The sequence below is a fragment of the Rana temporaria genome, chromosome 11 (assembly GCF_905171775.1).
Source record: "Rana temporaria chromosome 11, aRanTem1.1, whole genome shotgun sequence".
Classification (NCBI taxonomy): Eukaryota; Metazoa; Chordata; class Amphibia; order Anura; family Ranidae; genus Rana; species Rana temporaria.
Window position 1 is genome coordinate 58,407,274 of NC_053499.1, and position 19,522 is coordinate 58,426,795.

A 19,522-nucleotide genomic window follows, 5' to 3' on the forward strand; every position below is an offset into this window, starting at 1 on the left:
TCGCCGCGTCGATGACGCGGTGTCGCCGCGACAATGACGCGGCGACGTGGGCGGCCCGCCTTTAAAATGCTTCCACGCATGCGTCGAAGTCATTCGACGCATGCGAGGGACGGCGGGCGCCTGGACATGTACGGTAGGTCTGTACTGACGACCGTACATGTCCGAGCGGGCAGAATTCCAGCGGACTGTTTTAAAACAAGTCCAGGAATATTTGTCTGCTGGGAAAAGGCCCGGCGGGCAAATGTTTGCTGGAATTCGGCCCGCTCGCGCCCACACACGACCAAACATGTCTGCTGAAACTGGCCTGCGGGCCAGTTTCAGCAGACATGTTTGCTCGTGAGTATGGGGCCTAAGAGTTATCTTAAACTCAACAGTTCAAAAACAGAACTCCTTATGTTTCACGCCAGCCGAAAGAGTCAACTGGCAACAACCTGGACACCCCCGCCCATTCTGGGCCAAATCATCACCCCTAGCTCCAAAGTCAAAAGTCTCGGGGTCATCTTCGACACCTTCATGACAATGGACGCACAAATAGGGTCAGTAGTCAGCGGAGCGCACCATCTGTTGCGCCTACTACGCAGACTTATTCCATTTATCCCCAAAGAAGACATAGCAGTCGTGGTGGGAACAATCGTGAATTCCAGACTGGACTATGCTAACGCCCTGTACCTCGGACTCCCAAAGTACCAAATCTCCCGTCTGCAAGTCGTTCAGAATACGGCCGCCAGACTGGTGACTGGGAAAAAAAATGGGAATCAATCTCACCTTCGTTGAGAACCCTTCACTGGCTGCCAGTAAAAGACAGAATTGCATTTAAAGCACTCTGCCTGACACATAAGTGCATCCATGGGAAGGCTCCGCAATATCTTTGCGACAAGATAGAACCTCACAATTCGAATCGCGTTCTGCGATCCACCGACCAAAATCTGGTCAGGGTACCAAAAACCAAATACAAGTCCAAAGGAGAAAGAAGGTTTGCTTTTCAGGGTCCTAGACTGTGGAATGCTTTACCAACCAGCATTCGGCTGAAGGAAAACCACCTGACTTTCAGAAGACGGATCAAAACTCTGCTCTTTTGATGTCATGAGACACGAACAACTAGCGCCCAGAAGCGATTCAGTTCGCATGCGCCGCGCTTTATAAGTTTTTCATTCATTCATTCATTCATATCCACAACAGTGTTCAGTTATCCATTACATTCTTGCCCCTCCCTTATACCATTCCATCCAAGTACTCCAGTCTTGAGAGGTCTTATCATAATTCCCCATGGCTGAGGAATGAAGCACTTTATACGTGCCATGTGTGTGTATGATGTGTATGATCTCTGTAATCGTGGGTATTTCTACGGATTTCCAGTGTCTCAAAATAGCCAGACGGGCAGCCATAATAATATGCGATACAATGGTCCTATATGATGCTGGAATACTATGGAGATCCAATGAGAGTATCGCCATCCCCGGTGATAACACGTGGTGAGCACTCGTCACCACAGCCATCAACCTTTCAATCTGCTTCCAAAGTTGGTGCAATTTAGGGCATGACCATAGGATGTGGCACAGTGAACCCTTTTCACCGCAGACTCTCCAGCAGAGTGGGGAAGTCCCCGGGAAAATCCTCGATAATCTATATGGGGTGAGGTACCATCTTAGTGTGATTTTTTGTTGCATCTCCCGTAAATTGGTACTCTTCATAGAGGCATATGTGAGTCTAAACGATCTTTCCCATTCCCAGGCCGAATACTCTACCCCCACAGGTACATTTTTTAAGTGTAGTTCCAGTTCTTGGATAGCATAGGGAAGGGTAACCCCCCCTGTAACATTTGTTTTGCTGTCTATGTCCCTGTTCAGAAAATGTCACCTCACTTTCTGTCCCTATGACAATTGGACTTGTTGTGGAAACAATGATTGGTGATAAAGCTTCAGTGGAGACACCTTTTTCCCATGATAAGTCTGAGGCCTCATACACACGACCGAGAATCTCGTCGTTCAAGAAACATTGTTTTCCTTGACGAGTTTCTTGTCAGGCTTGTCGGGAATCTTGTCAAGCATTCTTTGCATACACACTGTCAAGACAAAATCTCGTCGTTCTCAAACGCGGCGACGTACAACACATGAGCTACTTTTACCGAAGGTGCGCTCCCGTCTCATACTTTATTCTGAGCATGCGAGCGTTTCTAAGCATACACACAAACGTGTTTCTCGTCATAAACCAGCCCGACGAGAAACACGACGAGGAAATTGAGACTCCCGACGAGAAAAAAGAGAACATGTTCTCTTTTTTTCTCGTCGAGATCCACAACAGTTTTCTCGACGAAAAGCATACATACGACCGTTTTCCTTGGCAAAAAAGCTCTGCCAGCATTTTTCTTGATGGATTTTGTCGAGGAAAACGATTGTGTGTACGAGGCCTGACAGGAGTGAATTTTCCTTCCTATAGGTAGATTTCCTCTCACTTCCTGTTGTCTCCCTCTGTTTCTAAGTAGGAGTCGTTTGTAAGTCGGATTTTTGTAACCTGGGGACCACCTGTAATCTAATAAAGTTATCCTTTAGGAATAAAATATTGTAAATTGTTACTGAGATCATCCACAACTTCCTGTTTTCGCACTGACTTGTGGTCCTTACCAGGGGTCAAGTCCTGGGGAAAAAAGTGTAGGAACTCCCACCCAAGATCCACTCCCCCACCAAAAAAAAATTCCTCGATGCCGCAATGTCTCCTGGGAGCTTTGTCATTGTTCCCAGGAGACATTGCGGAGGTCTGCCGCGAGTTAATCGCGGGATTTAGAAAGAAGCAATGTCTCCTGGGAACAATGACAAAAACTCCCAGGAGACATTGCGGCATCGAGGAAGTGACGGAATACCCGCACACTACCCGATGAATCCATATACAGGAAGCGGACAGTAACATAAAGGATTACTAAGGTTCGCCTGCCCCTGACAGTGACTTGAGCTGGACATCGCCGCTTAGTGAAGGATTGGCTTGGGTGGCTCGACTGCTCTAGTCCTACAAAGGGAACTGAGTTCCTGCTGTGAAAAAAAGTGCAGGAACTCCGTTCCCACGCGTTCCCGCAGGACTTGAGCCCTGGTCCTTACATAGATTATCTATGGCTAAGAAAAAGCAACTTCTTAGGGACAGATATGATAGCGCTGTCCCTTATTTCTACCTGGTTCACTACAGATGCTGCAGCTATCAGAGGTAAGAACCTCAGTCTGACCAGCCTATACACACATACCGTATATTTTTCTATTTATTTCTTTACTTCTTTTTTTTAGCTCTGACATGCTAAAGAAAGGAAATATAATCTTTCGCCTTTTACTAAAGATTTCCATGGAGAGGAACAACCATGAGTTTCGGTGAATTTTTTGATGCCTGGCTAATGCTGGGCTTAAAAAAAAAAAAAAAGAAAGGAAATATGTGCAAAATCATTAGTGCTGACCTAAATCTTCAGTCTGGAAGTTGTGCACCCAGTATCAGAAAGCCTCTTTGCTTCCCTTTACTGGAAATGCTTGGACAGTCCAGAATCAGAATGTATATTCCAACATAGGGCATTGTTGAGTGCATAGTTGAGTGCAGTGCTCCCTAAACAAAGGTGCATACTTTGAGAACAAGGAGGAAACCATTCCTGTGAGGAGAGCAACCCATGTGCTTTACAATGGGGACAATAAGATTGATTTTCCAAAGGAGTAGAGTATGTTCACTTTGCAAGAGAATATGCACTTAGCTTATTGGAGGTGAAGCTCTGTTGCAATCAATCATTCAATCACGTGCTTACCAAAATAACATTCTACGAAGGTCCTGCTTTACACTCCCAACCATAATTATATACCAGGGGTCTCCAAACTTTCTAAACAAAAGGGCCAGTTTACTGCCCTTCAGACTTAAGGGGGACCGGACTGTGGGAATTGGGAGTAGAAAAGGTCCCAACATCAGTGGGCATAAACAAAGCCCCAATCGTTGGTGTCAGTGGAAAGAATAGCACCCCATAATTGGTGTCATTGGAAGGAATTGTGCCCCATTGTTGGGTGTCATTGGGAGGAATTGTGCCCCATCTACGGTGTCACTGGGAGGAATTCTGCCCCTTCATTGGTGTCAGTGGAGGGGGGGGGATTATGCCCCATTGTTGGAATCAGTGGATGAAAATAGTTCCCCAAGGGCCAGATAAAAGCAAGCAGAGAGCCACATCTGGCCCCCGGGCTGCAGTTTGGAGACCACTGTTATATATTATTAGGTCTTGCCTTACATGCCTAACCAATAATATATGCTACAAGGTCCTGCCTTACGCGTCTATCCATAATTGCATAATAGAAGGTCCTGCCTTACACATTAAGCTATAATGATATACTACCAGATCCTGCCATACACCTCTATCCCTAATACCATACTAACAGGTTCTGTTTTATGTGCTTAACCAAAATGACATTCTATCACATTCTGACTTTGATGCATAACTATAATTATATACTACCAGATCCTGCATTACTCACCTAAACCATAATTACTGTATATACTTTCTGGTAGTATCTTACATGCCTAAACTACAATTAAATACTTTCAGGTCCATCCTTGCACATCTAAGCCATAATTTTATACCACCATGTCCTGCCTTACATGCCGTAACCATAATTATATATCAGACAGGAGGCTTCATATCTTGCATTAATCTTTCTTTTTAATGCCCATAGCAGAAAAACATAACATTTGTTTCTTTAAAATTAGAAAAAAACTTCATAGAACTACAATACCCAGCTGCCCCATGGACCCCTCCCCCATGTCCTAGTCTCTATATAAGGGGCTGTCTGGGTCTCCTCCTCCTCTTTCTTTCTGCTCATGGCAAGAAGATAAGTATATGCTGTTATGATATTTTATGAATTTTGACTTATATTTAATAATTGTAATAATACTGTACTTAATTGTAATAATACTGTACTGTATGTTTATTTTGTTATGTAAATCGGTTTGCAGGTACCGGAATGATGCGGTAATACCGCTATTCCGATCGGTGTACTAACCTGACTGTCCCACAGGCTTAGTCAGGCTCCATTGGTACACAGCTCCCTTCCCCCTCGCTTCTCCCTCACTCACACCGCGCTTCGCGGGCTTTCTCCTGCACGGGGGCGTGGCCGAGCGACGCGCGTCGTAGCGGCACGCCTCTGCACCGTCAGGCGTCCTATCAGAATACTCCCGGCCGTAATCTCGCGAGATTACGGCCGAGGAGCTGCTATCAGCGCGCCGTCAGTCCTGACTCTCACTGTACGGTCGGAGAGCACAGGAGCGCGCTGGTGGACAGGACAGACTGCAGTTTTCTCCCCAAATCCCTCGGTCAGGTACCTTAGTGATAACTTAGGGGGAATACAACTCGCTCACTGCTCCCTGGCTAGACCTAACCAGGACTAGAGTGAACTCACCCCCTCCCTGCCTATTTACCAATTAGCCTAGAGAAGGGTCAGTGATTTATCCCTGACAATTCCATATACAAATAAAATATATACATATAATACACAGGCTAATTCAGAATGGCACATACTGAGGGATTGCTTAATGAGGTGGTGGATGTGGATGCTTCGCATCTGCTATCCACAGCCCAAATACAGGAATTGATTTCAAAATCAATTCAAGCAGCGCTGACTGCTAATGCAAATCTCCAAATACCGGTGCCATCTACCTCGGGCTGCCCCCCTATAAAGGGTAAGGCGTCCCAAAAACTAAAGCACTTGTCAGTGCACCTCGACTCCCCGGCAGGGGAAGTTTATAATGTGCCCCAAGCAGGATCCGACCAGACCTGCCAGGCCTCACACAGGCCAGACCATATACGACCCTTGGGCCCCAAGGAGATTTTAAAAGGGCAAAGATCCGCCAGACGCATCAAACCTAATTCATTTGACACGTCTGAGGACGAATCTGACATGTCTGGCAACGCCGAATCCTCTGATTCTGACATGAGTAATGATGATGAGGAGGCGGGGTTTACAGTGGAAACCAACACTGAGATGACGCAAAATGCCGTCTTAGATGCCCAGGGTCAATCCCTGTTTAACCCGGACGAGATCTCACACCCTCGTTCGGGGGACTGGACCCCACTACCTCATGTGGCCCAGTATCTAGAATTATGGACCAGACGGTCTTTGGATAGGGTAAACCGCAATAAATTGCGGGCAGAATGCCCCAGGCCTCATGTGGCAAGCAAGGTGGCTATCACCCCAGAGATTGACCCGGTATTGCTCAAGTATCTCACGAGATCCGGGAAGTACGCTAAAAAAGGCATCGAGCGGTCATTTAAAGTTATCCAAGACCGCATATTGGACCTCCTTGGTCCACTCACAAAAATTCTAAACTTATCAGAACAGGCAGCGGCAGCTGCCCAACCTGTTGACCTGACACAGCTTAGAGGCTGGGCTCAGCGTGCTATATGCCTACTGGGCACCGCCAACACGACGTGCTCAGTGGAGCGCCGCCGCTCCATACTGATGAAGTTGGATCCCCAACTCAGCCATCTCGCTGAGAACGAACCGGGACCATCCGCCGATGGCCTTCTGTTCGGAGATGACCTAATAAAGAACATAAATAAATTTGTCAGCTTATTCTCAAGCCTAGACAAGGCACAGACCTCGCTACGGAAATCACAACCTGGCAAGGTTTTTGGCAAGGCCGGTAGAGGCAGAGGGCGATCTACCGGCCGCACTGCTCCGTACAGGCCCTACTCAAGACCAAACCAGCAGTATGCTCCTGCTCCACAACCGTACGCCATGCCTATGGCTCAACCACCACCCTTCTTCCCTCCCCGCGGACGCCCCTGGAGGGGGCGCGGAGGCCGTGGATTCCCCAGATCAAGACCACCGACCGGTGAGTTTATTTCTACATACGATTCCACACACTCAGGTGGGGGGAAGGCTAATGTATTTTTCCCACGTCTGGTCCACGATCTCGGCGGACGCATGGATACTCTCGACGGTAACGGGTTACCGAATAGAGTTTGTGTCTCTCCCGACCATGAATGTCATACCCCCCCCTATTCATTTTTCTACTCAAAACGTAGGACTAATAGACGAGGAACTCAGGGACCTTCTGTCCAAAGGGGCGGTTCAGGAGGTAGATCCCCTCTCACCTGGCTTTGTCAGCAACATCTTTCTAGTAAAAAAGAAAGACGGCGGCTATCGCCCCGTCATAAACCTGAGAGAACTCAACCAACATGTGACCTACCGCCATTTCAAGATGGAAGGTATTCACCTGTTACGAGACCTCCTGTGGCCAGGAGACTGGCTAATAAAAATTGATCTAAAAGACGCATACCTTACGGTCCCTATGCACAAGGAATCTCAGTCTTTCCTAAGATTTCTGTGGCGGGACCGAATGTGGCAGTTCACCTGCCTTCCATTCGGATTGTCATCAGCCCCCTGGTGCTTCACCAAACTACTCAAGCCAGTAGTAGCCGCTCTGAGGAGCAGGGGTGTACGCCTTATCATCTACCTGGACGACATGCTGATCATGGCACGTTCCAGAACACAAGCGGCCCTACACAGCCAATGGGCGGTGTCCTTGTTGAGGGAACTCGGGTTCCTTATCAACTACAAGAAGTCTGTCCTAGAACCATCTCAGGAGATGGAATTCTTGGGGTTTCTGGTAGACACCAAACAGGCTTTGCTTCTGTTACCGAAGGCGAAACTGGCTCTGATCCGCAAGGAAATCAGAGCCACGTTGCGCAAAGGGCAGGTATCCCTGCAGTTGATTGCTCGCATAGTAGGCCTTCTATCGGCCTCTATCCAGGCAATCTTCCCAGCACCCTTACACTATCGCGCTCTACAGCGACTAAAAGCACTCCATCTGCGCCAGGGGCTGCGATACGCAGACGAAGTCTCGTTAGACTCGGACGCAGTGGAGGAATTGCTGTGGTGGCTCCGCCACGCAGTGGAGTGGAACGACAGAACAATTTTCAATTCCTACCCAGATGTGATCATAGAATCCGATGCGAGTCGCCAAGGTTGGGGCGCTCGATGCGGACAAATTACCACCGGGGGGAAATGGTCAGTGGAGGAAACTCGTCTCCACATAAATGCCTTGGAACTTTTACAGCTGGAGGCCGGATCCGGAAGCATTGGCAGTCGATGCATTCCGGCAAATCTGGACGCGAGGGACGCAGTATGCGTTCCCTCCGTTCAATATGATCACCAGAACCCTTCTACAAGTAGTGACCCAAGGGGCGACGGTGGTGTTGGTCACCCCCTGGTGGCCAACGCAACCGTGGTTTCCCCTTCTGCTGGGGATGTCAATCGATTACCCCCGATTGCTCCCCTTCTCACCTCATCTCCTATCAAACGCGTCCATGGGTTGCCACCCATTACTGCTGGAGGGCAACCTCCCACTGTTAGCATGGTTGGTATCGGGTTCGGAACCACTGACATCAACTTTTCACAATCGGCTAGAGATCTCCTCGCCCTGGCCTGGGCCCCCGGGACTAGGTCGGCGTACAGATCTGCCTGGACCCTATGGGTTCGTTGGTGTGATCAACGGCAAAGTGATGCCGTTCATGCACCTGTATCAGCGGTCGTGAACTACTTAGCAGACGCGTATGAGACGGGTAGATCCTACAGCTCTCTGAATGTCTACAGGTCCGCCATATCGGCCTATCACTGTCATTTAGACGCGGCACCGGTGGGTAAACACCCTCTGGTCTGTAGACTTCTACGGGGGGTGAGATTCAAACGACCTCCCCGACCGAGATATCAATCCACATGGGATGTCTCTCGGGTTCTACAGCTCTTCACTTCGTGGGGGGACAATGACGTCCTCTCTCTGAAGAAACTCTCTGTCAAACTTTCTACCCTTTTATGCCTTATTTCCATTAAGAGAGTCTCAGATGTTAGAGCTCTGGACATATCCCGGCGCCAATTCTCGTCAGAAGGAGTTAGATTCTCTGTGGTTCGTCGGACGAAAACAGGAATCCAGACAGTGTTCTACCCCTTTTTCACTGATCATCCACACATCTGCGTGGTTCGCTGTTTACAGCAATATGAACATTGGACCGCAACCCTGAGATCGCCCACTCTTACCCAATTACTGGTTTCTTATGTGAAACCCCACCTTCCAGTGTCTTCAGCATCATTGGCCAGATGGGTGAGAACGGCCATGGAAATGGCCGGGATCGACATCTCGCTCTTCGGAGCTCATTCCACCAGAGGGGCCATGGCTGCTAAGGTGGTCACATCGGGCGGTTCTCTCTCAGACCTCCTACTAGCAGCGGACTGGTCTTCAGAAACGACTTTTCGACGGTATTATTTCCGACCTCAAAGTCATGTCTCCTCTTCAGTACTTTAACATTGTTGCATGTATCATACTACGTCTGTTAGCTTTAAACATGCAAGATATGAAGCCTCCTGTCTGATATATAATTCGGGATTTTCCTAGCTATCATGACGGAAAATCTGAGTTATATGATGACAGGAGGCGAATATCTTCCCACCCTACCCACCCTATCACGATATCGTTTCTCGTTTCAGGTTATTGATGGGTGGAGTCTACGTCTATTCGGACGATAAGAAAATGTTCTGGAGTTCCAGTATGACGGTTATTCTGCTTTTGTTCCAGTTGAACACAATTCTGACCGTAGGAACATCCTCCAGGTGTTACTGTCGACAGGGCCCGGTTGGCCTACTTCCAGCGTCGGAGGAAAATCCCCCGATCTCAGTGGAACGCGTTGTCTACTACGGCAAGGTTACGTGAAGTTTCGGATTTGCCAGCATCGCACGAAGAAAGAGGAGGAGGAGACCCAGACAGCCCCTTATATAGAGACTAGGACATGGGGGAGGGGTCCATGGGGCAGCTGGGTATTGTAGTTCTATGAAGTTTTTTTCTAATTTTAAAGAAACAAATGTTATGTTTTTCTGCTATGGGCATTAAAAAGAAAGATTAATGCAAGATATTCGCCTCCTGTCATCATATAACTCAGATTTTCCGTCATGATAGCTAGGAAAATCCCGAATTATATGCAGTCATGACCTCCAGTCTTTAGATGTGGTTGCTGCTTTAGTTTCCCTTTTTCTGGCTATTTTTAATTTTCACCAGGTAATCTGTCTAATAACACACTTCCTGTCCTAGGGTGGCTGAACTCACTCCACCGTTTCCATAGTTGTCACCCTAGGCTCTTATGCTGCTCCTATGATTTGGACTTGAAGTAGAAATAATGAAGCATTGGACCAGAGTACAAAGGTGTTTTACTCTGTTCCTCTCTCTTTAATTTTAAGGGGGGGGGGGGGCGGATTTGTAGTTCACAGAAGAATAGCTTTGTTTGTGATTTGTTTCTGTATTGCAAAATTGTTTTTAGCCTAAAGAATGCATTTTAACCCCTCTCCACCTGCGGTTTAGCCAAAAGACGGGCACTTACCACGTTATCAGCTGTAAGCCAATGACAGCTGATCACATGATGTAAACCGAGCGAGGAATTGGCTTTTTTCCCACTCACACTGACAGTGTGAGGAGAAAAAAAATAAACCTGATTACCTTCTGGAGTAAACGGGAAATCGGTCTGCACACTCCAGTCCCACTGTTGCTAAGCAATGCTCACCAGTACCACATCCCAGTGGCCACCAGTGCCATCCAATTATTAATGCCCACCAGTGCCATCTATCATTGCCCATCAGTTCTGCCAGTCAGTGCCTCATCATCAGTGCCACCTATCAGTGCCCATCAGAGAACCATGACCAGAAAATTAGACTCCCGACGAGAAAAAAGAGAGCATGTTCTCTTTTTTTCTCGTCGAGGTCCACGACAGTTTTCTCGACGAAAAACATACACACAACCGTTTTTCTCGGCAAAAAAGCTCTGGCAGCAGGTTTCTTGATGTTTTTTGCAGAGGAAAACGGTCGTGTGTATGAGGCATTAGGCAGCTCAGTTCTGCCTGATCTGGTTTATCACGTGACTCAATCAAAAATGGGCTTTATAGGAATACCCCTGGAGCAAACGTGATTGATTCTGATGTGGAAAGTGCTTGATATTACTTAGGAGCTCCAGACTCCCTCAGAAAAAATTGAAAAGTCAGCAGCTACAAATATTTTAGCTGCTGACCTTTAATATAAGGACACTTACCTGTTCAGGGATCCCACAATGTCCTCTCTCTCGAGCCTGTTCTTCAATCGGCTTTGGATGCAAGCACCAGCATCTCCAGTAAGGCCTCGTACGTTTCTCGGCAAAAACCAGCAAGAAACTTGTTGTGATTTTTTTTTTGCAGAGGAAACCGGTCGTGTGTACATTTTTCGACGAGGAAACTGTTGAGGATCCCGTCGAGCCAAAAAGAGAGCATGTCTTCTTTTTCCTCGACGGGAATGGAGAAACTTGCCTTGTGGAGTTCCTCGACAGCCTAACAAGGAAAACGATGTGTTTCGCCCGTCGAGTTCATCGGTCGTGTGTACGAGGCTTAAAGCAGAGTTCCGGCCACAATTTCACTTTTTAAATATAAATACCCCTGTAATACACAAGCTTAATGTATTCTAGTAAAGTTAGTCTGTAAACTAAGGTCCGTTTTGTTAGGTTGTTGCAGCATTTAGACACTTTATAAAATAGAAATTGACTGGGGCCATCTTAAGCGTGGGCATCATGAAGCCAGACTGTATGACTTCCTGGATTTCAGCCTTGCAGATCTAGCACATGCTCAGTGCTGCACAAGCAGTGTAATAGGTTTCAGCACCTGTACTGTCCAAGTCACATGATTCTTCGAGACTGGGGAAAAAAAAAAATGTTTTTCTTAAAGGACTAATGACATTTTTTTAAAACTACTGATGTAATGTTATATTTATGGGTGGAACTCCACTTTAAGGGAAACAGCCAGTGAAGCCTTGCGAGTTTCCTACTGCGCATGTGAATGGTCCCGTAGTCTTCTGGGGCCTGTGATGTGACTGCGGTGGAAGGAGGGGGGGGGCAAACTTCCGGCTCCGTTCGCTGTGGTGATCTGAGCTGGACGTGGGAGCGGGCACTTGTCCAAACCAGGTACCCACTCCCCCCAAAAAAAGTGACAAATGTGGCAGTGGAGGGTGCAAAGAAGCAGAGCTTCCCTCTTTGGGTGGAGCTTTGCCTTATAGAGGTCTAAAGTGTTGGAATGTTCCAGTGTTACCTGGTAAATCAGGAAGGTATTATTTTTGCATGCACTACTTTATTTCATTGCATGTTGCACGATGGTCAGCAGCGGGTCCCGCATTAAAAATGACAGGTAGATGTCTTCCCACTCATCATCTGGCAATCTATGCCTTAGGATAATTTAAATCTCAGTACATGTTTAAATAATATCAATACCTACATCCAACATACACAATACTTCAGGCTAATTGACATTTTTAATGCCACCCCTTAGACTTCTAGGAGCCATGCAGCCTCCACTCCTGTGCCAGCAAACAGTAGAAGTTACACAAGAGGAATTCCTTGTACTGCAGGTGTGTTCTGTGCATTGCCGAGGGCTGGGAAACCCAGAACATCTTACACATCAGATATGCAATGTGCCCTGGGGTCTTCTCATTATGATACAATCTAGGCCACAAACCAAGCAATCATTTCTATGTACAGTAAATAATGTAAAATAATATTACAACTTGTGTTATAAGAGGTTTGTTTAGTTACGGCGGTAACATGGCTAAAAACAACATTCAGAATCATAAACCCCCTTTTTCTGTGTTAGTGAAGACCGTCATCAAGTATGTAGGATATATAGGTATAAAGTTTGATTTATGTCCTTCAGCTGTACAGGTTAGCATCCATAATTCTTCCAAATAAACAAAAAATACCCCTCTGACAAGGCTTTGGGGTCAATTCACAAAACGATTTGGCATTCAATAAGCAGGTCTCGTGACTCACTTTTGGGAATGTTCGCACATGAAGGTAAAAAAATCTTCTGTGTGCAGCAGCCCCCCCCCCCATAATACTTACCTGAGCCTGATCTTGATCCAATGATGTGCATGAGAGCAGCGGTTCTACCGGGTCTCTCCCTCCTGATGGGCTGAGACACAGCAGCGGGAGCCTTGACCCCCACTGCTGTCAATCACAGCCAGTGACGAGGGAGTGGGGGGCCGGGGTCATGTCATGCTCTGTGTGTCTTATGGACAGAAGCACACAGAGGCGGCTCGGCGCAAGCACACACGAGTGCCACTATGGGGGCACTCTGCAAGTGGGGGGGAGGGGCCAGGAGCCTTGACCCCCACTGCTGTCAATCACAGCCAGTGACGAGGGAGTGGGGGTGGGGTCATGTCATGCTCTGTGTGTCTTAAGGACAGAGGCACACAGAGGCGGCTCGGCGCAAGCACACACGAGTGCCACTATGGGGGCACTCGGCAAGTGGGGGGGAGGGGCCAGGAACATCGGCGGAGGACCCAAGAAGAGGAGGATCGCGGCTGTTCTGTGCAAAACAATTACACAGAGCAGGTAAGCAAAACATATTTATTACTTTTAAAATCAAAAACATGAGCCTTAAATATCCCTTTTAAAACAGTGGTCAGCGCGATTTCAAAGCTCCACACGAGTGTGATTTGAAGTGACAATATTAATGGCAGCTTGCCACTTCATTTAACAGAAGTCTTTGTAAGTCGCAATAAAATTGGTAAAAAGTAGTGCAGGAACCTTTTTTCATAACCGCTGCGACATGAGTCTCGCCAATATAAACAGTTCCAATACCACCAATGGGGTGCAACTTGTCATGCGATTTGGAGCTGTCAAATTGCATGACTAGTCGCAACGATGTGAACAGGGGCTAAAGCTGCTGTATTTACACAGCAACTCCCAGCTGTCATTTTGACTGCTGGAAACTGCCAACAAATGCAAAGGGGAGAGCAGCAGTGGGGCAGAAGGGAAGGGTATGCTATATACGCCCTGTGTACTTCACTGTTTTTTTTTCTGAGGGTGAAAGGGATTTAAATCCTATTCCTGTGTGCTGATCCCATAAAAATTTGGGCCCAGATTCTCGTATATGGGCGTAAAACTATGCGGGCGTAATGTATCTGATTTACGTTACACCGCCGCAAGTTTTACAGGCAAGTGCTTTATTCACAAATAACTTGCAAGTAAAGTTGCGGCGGCGTAGCGTAAATCACCCGGCGCAAGCCCACCTAATTCCAATTAGCCGGGTAGGGGGCGTGGAGCATTTAAATTAAGCGCGTTCCCACGCCGAACGTACTGCGCATGCGCCGTCCGTAAAATATCCCAGGGTGCATTGCTCCAAATGACGTCGCAAGGACGTCATTGGTTTTGACGTGAACGTAAATTGCGTCCAGCCCCATTCACGGATGACTTACGCAAACAACGTAAATTTTAAAATTTCTATGCGGAAACGACGGCCATACTTAACATTGGTTGCCCCTCATTTAGCAGGGTCAACTTTACACTGCGCAAAACTAACGTAAACGTCGTAACTTCACTGCGTCGACCGCGCGTACGTTTGGGAATTCGCGTATTTAGCTCATTTGCATACTCGACGGGGAAAATGACAGAGGCGACACCTAGCGGCAAAAAAAAAAAAAAATGCATTTAAGATCCGGATCCGGATCTAATGGATATCTATGCGTAACTGATTGTAAGGATCAGTCGCATAGATACGACGGCCCAGATTAGGACTTACGACGGCGTACATTGTGTTGCGCCGTCGTAAGCCCTTTGAGAATCTGGGCCTTGGATTCCTATTATTTTTTGTCCCAAAGTCAATGATCACCAGGACAAATGGTGAAATGAATCTTCCCGGGACCAGCCACACAGCAATAAAAACTTGGTAGGGGTCATAACACTCCCCTCTCTATCAAAAACAAAAACTTTAGTTATGGTTTTGTTATAATTGAAACTTATAATACAATTGGAATAATAGTCAGTACTTTTAATGTCAAATATGTTTTAGGCTTTTAGATTGATATTTTTGACGTGTTTTTAAAAGCAATGTATCATTTTATCAGCCTTGTAATGCATTATTAATCTGTTACTTTACAATACAAATAAGTAATGTGTAAGTCATAGCTGTTGAGTCACACTGTTTTGCAGTTGTTACATACTGTATGCCTATTGTAGATAAATTAATGTGGGATGAGTTATACCTGTAAAACTCACAGCTCAGTGAATTAGAATTTTTCATTGGGCAGAAACTAAACCGTGTGTGTGGTTGGGGTGGGGGGTACTGAAAAAAAACACTGACAGCTTCGGTCAGAGCAGCTGTACTAACAATCTGATGATAGTACAGCGATCTCCAGGGCCGATCCTTGGCAGGGTGCACAGGGTGCATTGCACCCAGGCGCCTGCAGAGGTGGGGGCGCCGAACATCTAACAGACTCTCTATCAGAAGCCCTCTCTGTGTCAATAAAGCCAGAAGCCCCCTCCAGGTCCCAATAAAGTACTCTGCTTCTCTTCCTGTATTTTGTTCATTGTTAAGAGATCATGTAAGGATCCCAGGTTAATGAAGACTTCGTGGGGGAACATCTCTGTGGTTGAGTCATTGCCATAGAAACATTTGTAAAGGGGAGGAGTTAGTAAAATGACGACTCCCATGTGGGGGCGCCAGAAATATTTCTGCACCCAGGCGCCTGTGACCCTAGGATCGGCCCTGGCGATCTCCCCTGCTGTTCTATTGTTTTCTGGTAGGGGGCGGCCCCCCTGCCAGAACACTCAAGTCGGCGCTCTCCGCGATTGGCGGAGATCGCTGATCGGGAGCCAGTCAGCTGCTGGTTTTCCAGCATGCTTGTCCGACAGAAACCAACCAAATGGACAGCTTCTTTCGGACAGGCTGTCATACACACGGGCCAAAATGGCAGTTGCTTTTTATTGAATTGGCCAATGTCGCCGACATTTGGCCCATGTGTACTAGGCTTTACTCTTGCATGTGCGTACATTTTACCTTCAACCTACCTTCCCTGGCCCCTTTACTGTGCACACAAAACTAGTAGAAAGGGGTAGGTGTTGTTGGCAGAAGAGACATACCACGCAAGGATTCTTTTGCACATAGGTATTTTCTACCACAACTTCATGTTGCTGTTACTAAACTCAAGATAATATTTGTGGGCTTGCAAAAAAATATAAGCACCACCGAAGAAAAAGTGCTGCCAAAGGGAAATTTGCACAGATATGTCAGTTTAGGACAAGTTCATTATATGTGTAATGCACATTTATTATTAGGGATGAGCCGAACATACCCGGGTTCGGTTCGCATCAGAACGTTCGAACAGACCGCGGGTTCGCGCGAACATTTAGAACCCCATTGAAGTCTATGGGACTCGAACGTTCGAATTCAAAAACGATCATTTTAAAGACCAATATTCAATTTAATGTTGGTAAACGTCTTTCAGAACCCGGGTCTTGCCCCAGGGAACATGTATCAATCGAAAAAAATATTTTAAAAACGGACGTTTTTGCGGAGCAGCGATTTTAATGATGTTTAAAGTGAAAAAAAAAAAATGAAAAATTCCTTCAAATATCACACCTGCTGTGTGTCTCTAGTAGTGGCACATGTTTAGAAATGTCCCTGCACAACATTAAATTATTATAAGAACAAAGTAATTTAATACTGGTTGCGCACGTGCTGTGTGGGAACAATATCTCGATTATTTTAGGGGTGGTGGGGGGGTGGCATTATCTTTTTGGGAAAGCAAAATTGTAGAAAAAAGGGCACCCCTCAAACATACTGTAATTGTAGCGCAACAAGGAGCCACGTGCAAAGTATTGCATCAAAAATTGTTATTAGGTGCCCCTGTTACACAGGGGCATAAAAATGTGTCCGTAGGCGCAACATAACACTGCAACCCCTCCCAATATCTGTAATTGGAGCGCAACAAGGAGCCACGTGCAAAGTATTGCATCAAAAATTGTTATTAGGCGCCCTTGTTACACAGGGGCATAAAAATGTGTCCATAGGCGCAACATAACACTGCAACCCCTCCCAATATCTGTAATTGGAGCGCAACAAGGAGCCACGTGCAAAGTATTGCATCAAAAATTGTTATTAGGCGCCCTTGTTACACAGGGGCATAAAAATGTGTCCATAGGCGCAACATAACACTGCAACCCCTCCCAATATCTGTAATTGGAGCGCAACAAGGAGCCACGTGCAAAGTATTGCATCAAAAATTGTTATTAGGTGCCCCTGTTACACAGGGGCATAAAAATGTGTCCGTAGGCGCAACATAACACTGCAACCCCTCCCAATATCTGTAATTGGAGCGCAACAAGGAGCCACGTGCAAAGTATTGCATCAAAAATTGTTATTAGGTGCCCCTGTTACACAGGGGCATAAAAATGTGTCCGTAGGCGCAACATAACACTGCAACCCCTCCCAATATCTGTAATTGGAGCGCAACAAGGAGCCACGTGCAAAGTATTGCATCAAAAATTGTTATTAGGTGCCCCTGTTACACAGGGGCATAAAAATGTGTCCGTAGGCGCAACATAACACTGCAACCCCTCCCAATATCTGTAATTGGAGCGCAACAAGGAGCCACGTGCAAAGTATTGCATCAAAAATTGTTATTAGGTGCCCTTGTTACACAGGGGCATAAAAATGTGTCCGTAGGCGCAACATAACACTGCAACCCCTCCCAATATCTGTAATTGGAGCGCAACAAGGAGCCACGTGCAAAGTATTGCATCAAAAATTGTTATTAGGCGCCCTTGTTACACAGGGGCACAAAAATTAGGCCTTAGGCCACGTGCAAAGTATTGCATAAAAAATTGTTATTAGGCGCCCCTGTTAAACAGGGGCAGAAAAATTAGGCCTTAGGCACTGGTGGCGGAGCACAGAAAAACAAAATTTCTTACTAGCTAACAGCATGAAAAGTGAGGAGGAGAAGGATATTCCATCAGCAGCACAACAGGACAGTCACTCAGCATCAGCAGTCTCAAAGGGATCTGATATTTCAACACAAAATTCTTATTCAGTAACATCAGCATCAGGTGCTTGGTAGCCGGTGTTGATCCAAGCCTGATTCATTTTGATGAAGGTCAGTCGATCAACAGAGTCGGTGGAGAGGCGTACCCTGTGATCGGTCACAAAGCCTCCAGCAGCACTGAATGTGCGTTCTGAAAGAACACTGGATGCAGGGCAAGCCAGTAGCTCAATTGCGTACTGTGCAAGCTCTGGCCAGTGATCCATCCTCAAGACCCAGTAAGCCAGAGGATTTTTCGTGGGGAAGGTGTCCAAGTCGGATCTTGCCGCTAGGTATTCCCGGACCATGTAAACCAGACGCTGGCGATGGTTGCTGGAACCGGTCAGACCTTGGGGCTGCGGACTAAAAAATTGTCTGAACGCATCGGTCAGACGGCCACCTTCTCCACCGCTCCTTCTCTGACTCACCGAAGCCTCAGCAAGACGTTGTCCAGGGCCAGGTTTTGGTAATCCCCCCGGTTCTGGGAACGCATTGCACAGACCCTTCTGCAAGGCCTCCCGCAGTAGTTTCATCTTCTGCTCCCTCTGCGATGGCAACATAAGATCCGTTACCTTACTCTTGTAACGTGGATCAAGGAGAGTTGCCAGCCAGTAATGATCCCTCTCCTTGATAGCACGTACACGAGGATCCTTACGCAGGCTTTGCAGGATCAGGGAGGCCATGCAGCGTAGGTTTGCAGAGGCATTCGGGGCACAGTCCTCTGGGTCACTGAGGACGACAGGATCCTCAGCCACCTCATCCCAGCCACGTAAAAGTCCACGTGTTCCTTGGGACTGTAAATGATCCCTTGAAGACTGCTGCTGTTGATGCTGAGTGCTAGGCTCCACCTCCATGCTGCTGATACAATCCTCCTCCTCCTCCTCTTCCTCATCCTCCTCCTCCTCTTCCTGTGTTCCAGGTGGGCAAGCAGGAACAGTGTCTGGATAAAGGGGGCCTTGAGAGGTAAGGAAGTCCTCCTCTTTCTCCCTCTGTTCTGCCTCAAGGGCCCTGTCCATTATTCCACGTAGGGTGTGCTCCAACATGTGAATAAGCGGGACAGTCTCACTGATGCATGCACTGTCACTGCTCACCATCCTCGTGGCCTCCTCAAATGGTGACAGGACAGTGCATGCATCCCTGATCAAGGCCCACTGGCGTGGTGAAAAAAACCCAAGCTCCCCTGAGCCAGTTCTGCTGCCATATTGGCACAGGTACTCATTGATGGCCCTCTGCTGCGTGTGCAGCCGCTGCAGCATGGCCAACGTAGAGTTCCATCTGGTGGGCATGTCACAGATTAGGCGGTTCTTGGGCAGGTTGTATTCCCTCTGGAGGTCTGTCAGCCGAGCAGTGGCATTATATGACCTCCGGAAATGCACACAGACTTTCCTGGCCTGCCTCAGGACATCCTGTAAACCAGGGTACCTGCCCAAGAACCGCTGCACCACCAAATTGAGAACATGCGCAAAACAGGGCACATGGGTGAGTTTTCCACGTCGCAGGGCAGAGAGGAGGTTGGTGCCATTATCGCTGACCACCATTCCAGGCTTCAGCTGGCGTGGCGTCAACCACCTCTGAGCCTGCCCCTGCAGAGCTGAAAGAACCTCTTCCCCAGTGTGGCTCCTGTCTCCCAAGCACACCAGCTCTAGGACCGCATGGCATCTCTT

At 47.3% G+C, this 19,522-nt stretch overlaps 1 pseudogene; it reads left to right on the forward strand.

The window, feature by feature from the left end:
• The first annotated feature begins 3,247 nt into the window (after nucleotides 1–3,247).
• Nucleotides 3,248–3,383, forward strand: LOC120918048 (annotated as a pseudogene).
• Nucleotides 3,384–19,522: the final 16,139 nt, after the last annotated feature.